The 8386-nt window shown below is 37.3% G+C and overlaps 1 long non-coding RNA gene across 1 annotated transcript; it reads left to right on the top strand.

Moving 5' to 3' along the window:
* The first annotated feature begins 6228 nt into the window (after positions 1-6228).
* Positions 6229-8153, top strand: LOC143851268 (uncharacterized). The gene is made up of 2 exons (XR_013236274.1): positions 6229-6366; positions 7904-8153. It is a non-coding gene; the product is annotated as an uncharacterized LOC143851268 (long non-coding RNA).
* The last annotated feature ends 233 nt before the right edge of the window (positions 8154-8386 follow it).

Raw genomic sequence — 8386 nt, 5'->3', positions numbered from 1 at the left:
GTCTTGGAAAGATTTTAAAATCGGAATGAAACACAAGACAAAAGAATGGACCTTAGACCAAGTAGTTGTTCGGATTAAAATCGAAGAGAAAAACAGACTGAAAGATAAGCGACAAAATGCCAAAGAGTATACCTCTAAGGCAAACATTGTTGAAACTAAGAATGATGGGTCTAAGAATCTGAAACCGAAGAAGGAAAAGAACTTCAAGAAATTTGGACCCAAAAAGAAAGGAGTCTGTTTTGAATGTGGGAAACCCGGACACTACAAGAAGGACTGCCGACACCGAAAGACTGGTTCGTCCAGTGCCAAGGTTAATTTAACCGAGGCAGATGTGATTGCACCGGTTGTGACTGAGGTAAATCTAGTGGAAAATCCAAAGGAGTGGGTTCTGGATACTGGTGCTACCAAGCACATTTGTGGAAACTGAAACTCCTTCTACAACTACACCTTAGTTAAGGAAGGGGATCAAGTTTTCATGGGGAACTCACAGACCTCAAAAGTTGTTGGTAAGGGCAGGGTCTTGCTGAAGTTAACTTCAGGAAAAGTACTTGCACTTCAGGAGGTGCTGCATGTGCCTGATATACAGCGTAACTTGGTGTCTGGTGCGCTCTTGAACAAGAATTGACTAAAGCTCACTTTTGAAGCAGACAAGGCAATCATTAGCAAAAATAATGTGTTTGTAGGGAAGGGCTACAATGCAAATGGTTTATTTGTTCTTAATGTACTTGAAATCCTGAATGAAAAAGTATCATCTTCTTCTGCTTACATTGTTGAGTCCTTTGATATTTGGCATGGTAGATTAGGACATAGAAGTGCACCTTACATTAAAAGACTTTGTAATTTAGGTTTAATAAATGAAAAAATTGAACCTAGTAAAGAAAAATGTGAAATATGTGTTGAAGCAAAATTCACAAAGAAACCTCACTTTAGTGTTGAAAGAAAATCTGACTTATTAGAGTTAATTCATAGTGATCTAGCTAATTTTAGAAATCTTGAATCTAGAGGAGGTAAAAGGCACTATGTGACCTTTATAGATGATTACTCTAGATACACTAAAGTATATCTTCTTAGAACTAAAGATGAGGCTGAACAAGCCTTTATCAAATATAAAAATGAAGTGGAAAATCAGTTAGATAGAAGAATTAAAAGACTTAGAACAGATAGAGGTACAGAATACTCTATAACTAAGTTCTGTGATGATAATGGTATTATCCATGAAACCACAGCCCCGTACCAACCTGAATCAAATGGTATAGCAGAACGAATGAACAGAACATTAAAGGATATGTTTAATGCTATGTTGATAAGTTCTGGTTTACCCTTGAACTTGTGGGGGGAAGCACTTCTTTCAGCTTGTTATATATATAACAGGATACCTCCAAAGAAAAAGGGTCAAATACCATATGATCTCTGGCATAACAAAATGCCTAGTTTATCTCATTTGAAAGTTTGGGGTTGTTTGGCTAAGGTTGGAATACCAGAACCTAAGAAAAGAAAACTAGGACCTAAAACATGTGATTGTGTATTCATAGGATATGCTCAAAATAGTACAGCCTATAGATTTCTAGTTTTGAAATCAGTTGAAAATATCCTTGAATATAACACTATAATTGAATCTAGGGATGTTGAGTTCTTTGAACATCACTTCCCTATGAAGAAAGAAATTCCTAAAGAACCTAGTAATGATTCAAGAAATCAACCTGAAACTGAAAAGGAATTGGATTCTGAGTTTCAAGAACTCAGAAGAAGTAAAAGACAAAGAAAAGAAACAAATCTAGGAGATGGGATGTTCACCTATCTAATAGATAAAGATCCTGTAACTTACTCTGAAGCTGTAACATCTTCAGATGCTGTATTTTGGAAAGAAGCTATTAAAAGTGAATTAGATTCCATAATAGAAAATCACACTTGGGAACTAGTGGACCTTCCACCTAGAACAAAAGCACTAGATAGAAAGTGGATATTTAAAAAGAAGCTAAGACCTGATAGGACAATTGACAAGTTTAAAGCAAGACTAGTAGCTAAAGGCTTTAGACAGAAAAAGGAGATAGATTATTTTGTTACCTATTCTCCTGTTGCTAGGTTGTCCACCATTAGGATATTATTAGCTATAGCTTCTATTCATAAATTGGTAATACATCAAATGTATGTAAAAACAGCTTTCTTAAATGAAGATTTAGAAGAAGAAATTTACATTAAACAACCTGAAGGATTCATTGTGTCTGGTCATGAAAACAAAGTTTGTAAACTAATTAAGTCACTGTATGGTTTGAAACAAGCACCTAAACAGTGGAATGACAAATTTGATAGTGTCTTAATTACAAATGGGTATAAGATAAATGAATCCGACAAATGTGTTTATAGTAAGTTTAATGGGGATAAAGGTGTAATACTTTGTGTATATGTAGATGATATACTAATTATTGGTACTAATTTGGACATAGTAAAATCTACTAAGAGATTTTTAATGTCAAATTTTAAAACCAAAGATATGGGTGAAGTTGATGTAATCTTAGGGATGAAGATCATCAGAAAAGAAAATGAAATAATATTGTCTCAGTCTCATTATGTAGAGAGCATTCTAAGGAAATTTGGACAATATGATAGTTCACCTGCAAAGACACCTTTAGATTGTCAGGTACACCTAAAGAAAAACAAAGGTGAGTTGGTATCCCAAAAGGAATACTCAAGTATTATAGGTTCAGTGTCATATTTAATGAACTGTACTAGACCTGACATTGCACTAGCAGTTGGAAAACTCAGTCAACACACACATAGACCAGGACATGAACACTGGCGGGCTTTGACTAGGTTGTTGAGGTACTTAAAAGGTACAATAAATTTTGGACTGCATTTTAGGGGGTTTCCTGCTGTCTTAGAAGGCTATAGTGATGCGAATTGGATCTCTGATTCAATAGATTCAGTGTCTACCAGTGGATATGTTTTCACCCTTGGTGGTGGTGTGATTTCTTGAAAATCGGTTAAACAAACTTGTAGTACAAGTTCCACTATGGAAGCAGAATTTATAGCCTTAGCCCTAGCAGGAGCTGAAGCCGAATGGCTCAGGAATTTTATGGCAGATGTGCCTTTATGGCCAAGGCCGGTTCCCACAGTGTCTTTACACTGTGATAGTCAAGCTGCTTTAGCCAAGGCCAAAAGTAAGACCTATAATGGCAAAAGAAGGCATATACGCCTGAGGCATAATTTGGTAAAGCAATACTTGAGTGAGGGAACAATAGCACTCGACTTTGTAAGGTCGGAGAGGAATCTGGCAGATCCTCTGACAAAACCACAGATAAACAAGGTGGTTTATGAGACATCGCAAGGAATGGGGTTAAAGCTCGTGGCATGAATCATTAGTGATGAACACCCAACCAATGTGAAAGGAGATCCCTGGAATTTGGTTCAATGGGTACTAACAAGTCACCGGATGGTTTGTTAAGACTATCACCCCCTACTCCTAGATGCAAAATGATGAAAGATAGTGTTCACTGCAAATGAGAGAGGATGAGCTATAGACTCTTAATCAGATCATAACCTGTATTGGGTGGTATGTTACTTGCAGTGCATACTTGATGACTGACCTAAGTGAATGTGAAGGTAAGGCCGCTTCCTATGAGAATTTAACGAGTAATTCTCTAGAACATTCATGAGAACCAAGAGGGGAACAAGGCCAAAATGTTCCAAAACTGTGAATGAATCACCAAGGAATCGAATGTAGAGTGTGGATAACAGGTTAGTCAGTTACACCCACGAGGAAAGGTTGAAGGAGTCTAACTCTACCCGTACTAGGTAACGTAATCTGTTTATCCTAAATATCGGTTGAAGTCCAAAAGACACCGGTATGAATCCACTCTATTTTCTAATGTGCTTAGATACTTCCGTTTTCAATTTTCAACTGTATTTTGAATTTTGTGGGGGATTGTTAGAATTTTTAAACAAAATAATAAAAAGATTTGAAAAGTCAAAGATGCTTTTTATTTTTGTTTAAAAAAATTTGGAGGGAAGATTCAAATTATGTTTCCCTCTCTTGTTTTAAAGCAAAAGACTTTTGCATATGTGGGGACTTGAACCCAAGACCTTGGTGAGTGTGCTTGTGGTGTGTTTTCAAAACCAAAACCGTTTTTGTCTTTTAATGGTAATTAAGAGAGAAACGTTTATATCTTTTAATGATAATTAAGAGAGAAACGTTTTTGTCTTTTAATGGTGATTAAAAGAGAAACGTTTTTGTCTTTTAATGGTAATTAAGAGAGAAACGTTTTTGTCTTTTAATGGTGATTAAAAGAGAAACATTTTTTGTCTTTTAATGGTGATTAAGAGAGAAACGTTTTTTTGTCTTTTAATGGTGATTAAAAGAGAAACGTTTTGGTCTTTTAATGGTGATTAATTATCCTCCAACAGTCATATTCTCATCTATAAAAAGAAGAGAACAGCACCATTGGAGGATATAGTTTTTTACAGAAAAAACATCAAAGTTTCTGCTTGTCTTCTTCCTTTCCTCCGTTCTGATCTGAGCACAGTTCTACGGTGATTCTGGGTGGACCAGTCAGCGAGTGCACGTGGACTGGAGCCAACTTTGGCTGTTTTATCTTGGAGCATCGGTTCGCGGATTCCGGTTTGCACCGGTAGGGGGCGGATACGATTCTTAAGGAGAGTGACCAGTGGCACGACTCAGCCTTCTTCTTCTCGATCTGTTTTACAGAAACGTTTTCTACAAAAGCTAAGTACTGATTTATTTACATTTCTAATTTCTGAATTCAATCAAGCCATATATCAGACCCTACTGGACAACATCTAATTTGTCCAACAATAAAAACCGAACCGAATCAAACCAAATGGCCCGGTTCAGTTCGGTTTATCGGTTTGAGCAGTTTTGTTGTGCTAACGCATGTTATTTTTGTGTTTCCAATCTTTTAAGGGCGATGATATTTTCACCCCCCTCGAGTACGCATTCATCCCACTTAACGTGATTGGATGTCAAAAAGCGTTAAAGTTGCCCACTGTTCACGTTATAAACTTATAATTGGGGTGAACGCGTGCTGCAGGGGGAGTGAGAATATCATCGCCCCCTGTTACTATGTTTTTTGATCCATATAACCATATTGAACCAAATTTTCCTCGTCCACTTATTTTGGCCGAATTGTGTCTTGCGTGCTACTAGTATTCCGGGCCCATGTCATGCGTGGGGGTAAAGTGGTGGACCCACGCCCCTCAAAATATGAGATGTAATATGGTTGCATAGGTTTGGGTAAAGTGGTGGGCCCCAGTCCATAAAAAAAATGAGATGTAATATGATGGCATAGGTTTGGGTAAAGTGGTCGACCCCACCCCCATCAAAATATGAGATGTAATATCGTGGCATAGGTTTGGGTAAAGTGGTGGCCCATCAAAATATGAGATGTAATATGATGGCAGAGGTTTGGTTAAAGTGGTGGGTCCCACTCCATCAAAAAATGAGAAGGAAAATGATGGCATAGGTTTGGGTAAAGTAGTGGGTCCCACTCCGTAAAAAAAATGGGAAGTAAAATGATGGCATAGGCATGGGTAAAGTAGTGGGCCCCACCCCATCAAAAAAATGACAAGTAAAATGATGGCATAGGTTTGGGTAAAGCAGTGGGCCCCACCCCATAAACAAACATTACTTGTAAGTGGTAGCTAAGGGTGTCAATTTTGAATCCTTAACGAGCCAAGCCCGATTTAGGCCAGGCTCGGCTCGGCTCAGCTCGTTACGGCTAGTTAAGAATTTAATATATTTAAATATATATATTATATATTAATATATACACTAAAAGGGTTGTCCAGGGAGTGAAAGGGGGAGGCAAAATATGTCACTTCATTTTTGAAACCCCATTTGTTACTTGGACCACCCCCATAGTGTAAAAAAAGTAGTCAAATTACACTAGATAGGGCTGTCCAGGGAAGATGAGGGGTGTGAACTTAATATAACCTGAGCTCGGTAAGGCTCGCGAGCTTGGTTTGAGCCCGAGCCGAGCTTTTGAGCTTAACGAGCCGAGCCGAGCCTGGCCAAGCTTGGCTCGGCTCGGCTCGTTTACACACCGGTAGCCCCATCCCAAAAATGGTAGGCCCACCCTATGCATGGATTTGGGTGGAGATAGTGGGCCCACTAGACATCAAAACATGATGCGCGTGTAAATTGGTGGGGCCCACTTCATCGTAGAGTAGTGGGCCCTAACATATTATGAGTCGTAGAAATTAGCAATAAGAAAGAAAAAACTGAAACAAAGCAAAGATAAATAAGCGCAGCATTGATGTGATGTCCTCTTCTCTCGATCTGGTGTGATGCCTTGATCAGACCTAAGGCGTGATGCCCTAGGACATATTTTGCTACTCTACTTCTATCTAAAGGTAATTTTGTCTTTTCTCTACTTTATCTCTTGTTGCAAACTTGAAATTCTTGCTGTAATTGAGTTTTAAGATTTAAAAGTTACAATTCAAAAAAAGAAAAAATACAGATTTAAAAGTTCTCGTAGGATATTGTTTTAGACTCGAAATATGCTAAAATTTCAAGTGATCGAATCTAATCTTGAACCCTAAGGTTGTATTTGATCAATCTCAATCGTCGGATTTATACTTTATTGGTCGATTTGATCTTAAATCCAAGTATCCAACAGAGTGATCTGAATCATTTTATCCTGGATTCAAGTGTTTGCTATTATATCTGAATTCAAGGGCTAGATTTGATTTTATCTATGAATTATATTTAAAATCTTATATCGCTTGAATATTATTGGATTTTTACTTTGAAGAATTGCTTCGATATTTATTATCCCTCTAGTTTTGCAACAATTTTGGTATCAGAGCTACTAGAGCTAATTTCTTCACAAGAACTACTTTTCTTCCCTATTGGTCCCAAATTATTTGTAAAATGCCATTGTGCGAACGATCTATTGTAGCTTGTGTCTGTGGTGGCTGGCTCTAGTTTTGCAACAATTTTGATATCAGAGCTAGTAGAACTAAATTCTTCACAAGAACTAGTTTTCTTCCTTATTGGTCCCGGATTACTTGTAAAATGCCATTGTGAGGATGATCAATTGTAGCTTGGGATTGTGGTGGCTGGCTCGTATCATTGATAAGGTTAACTATGTTTGCAGTGGAAGGGCATTTCTTTCTCACATATCCTTCATAATGCTCTTAGCTAAAGAATGGTGTATATAGAGATTCACCATATGAGGCCAATCTATGCCCCGAATATAGTTCTCCTTTCCCTTTAATGATGTTTATGTTACCCCTTTTATTCTAATAAACAATAACAATAAACTTCACTGTCTTGATTGGGTACTTGAGCATATCATGAGTCTATTTGAGATCAGCATTCATCTAGTCAAACTGCCAAATTCATGTTTCGAGTTTTTCTGAAGGGCATGACCAACAATTTTGTCAATCAAGCGTTGAGCACTCTCATGCTGAGAGAATTTCTGGGGTAGCTTTATAAGAGGCAGAAACTTCTATTGTTATGAGGTAGGTAGATCCATCGGCTAGTGTTGTTTTTTTATTGGAAACATGTAATCTTTACTCATTGAAAAGTGAAAGAAGATATTAATGAACCGAGTCCTTTGTGTCCTGGATGATGTTATAATATTTTGAGAGTGAGAGATGAGCTAGATATAGGTCATGCTAGGGGATTTTCTAATTTAGAATGCACTTAATTACATAGTTATGTCATTATTCCCTGTTCTCTTGAAGTATTCACAGTTATCTTGCTCTGTAATAATCTTACCTCAATGTCTACTTTCGGTTTTCAACTAAATGAATCCTTACATTCATGTATAGATTCCCTTTTGCATTCTGTATAAAACTTATCTCTGTGATAGTCTTTACTTTCATTCCTAGATAATACACATATTTCTGTGCTAATGAATCTTTTCACTTGTTTATCCATCAGCCCTGCGTTCGGATTCGCCCGGGGAATGACTATAGGATGCTGGTGATGGGAGGGTTCTCTGCGTGGAGTGAATTTGTTGGTTTATCATGTTAGTTGTTTGACACCCTTGAGGATGTAGTTTTTTCTTTTCTCTTTTGATGTTCCAAAACAGTTTGGGCTAAGATCACATTTTGTGGTTGCGTGGAAGCTGCGCTGATAATAAAATGATGGCTGTTAAAACATTGAACTAATTCAGCTTCTATTCCTTATTCATCTATATTTTTTTGTTGAACAAATTATTGTTGCTTTCTGATTGAATGATCTAAATTATGTAATATTATATCAGGGCTCGGATCCAATAGTTATTTCTCAATTTTTTTGAATTGAGAGATAGAATTCAATGAATCATTTTGGGTCTTCTCTTTAACCCTTCTCTCGGCACTCAGCAGTGCTTCTATGCATTTTTTTTGGTTGTGGAGAGTGGAAGTAAGGAGAATTCTGTTT

Source organism: Tasmannia lanceolata, unplaced genomic scaffold, assembly GCF_043159265.1.
Source record: "Tasmannia lanceolata isolate RefF3 unplaced genomic scaffold, GAP_Taslan_0.1 ptg000018l, whole genome shotgun sequence".
NCBI classification, from domain to species: domain Eukaryota; kingdom Viridiplantae; phylum Streptophyta; class Magnoliopsida; order Canellales; family Winteraceae; genus Tasmannia; species Tasmannia lanceolata.
This window is presented reverse-complemented; position numbering and strand designations above follow the sequence as displayed.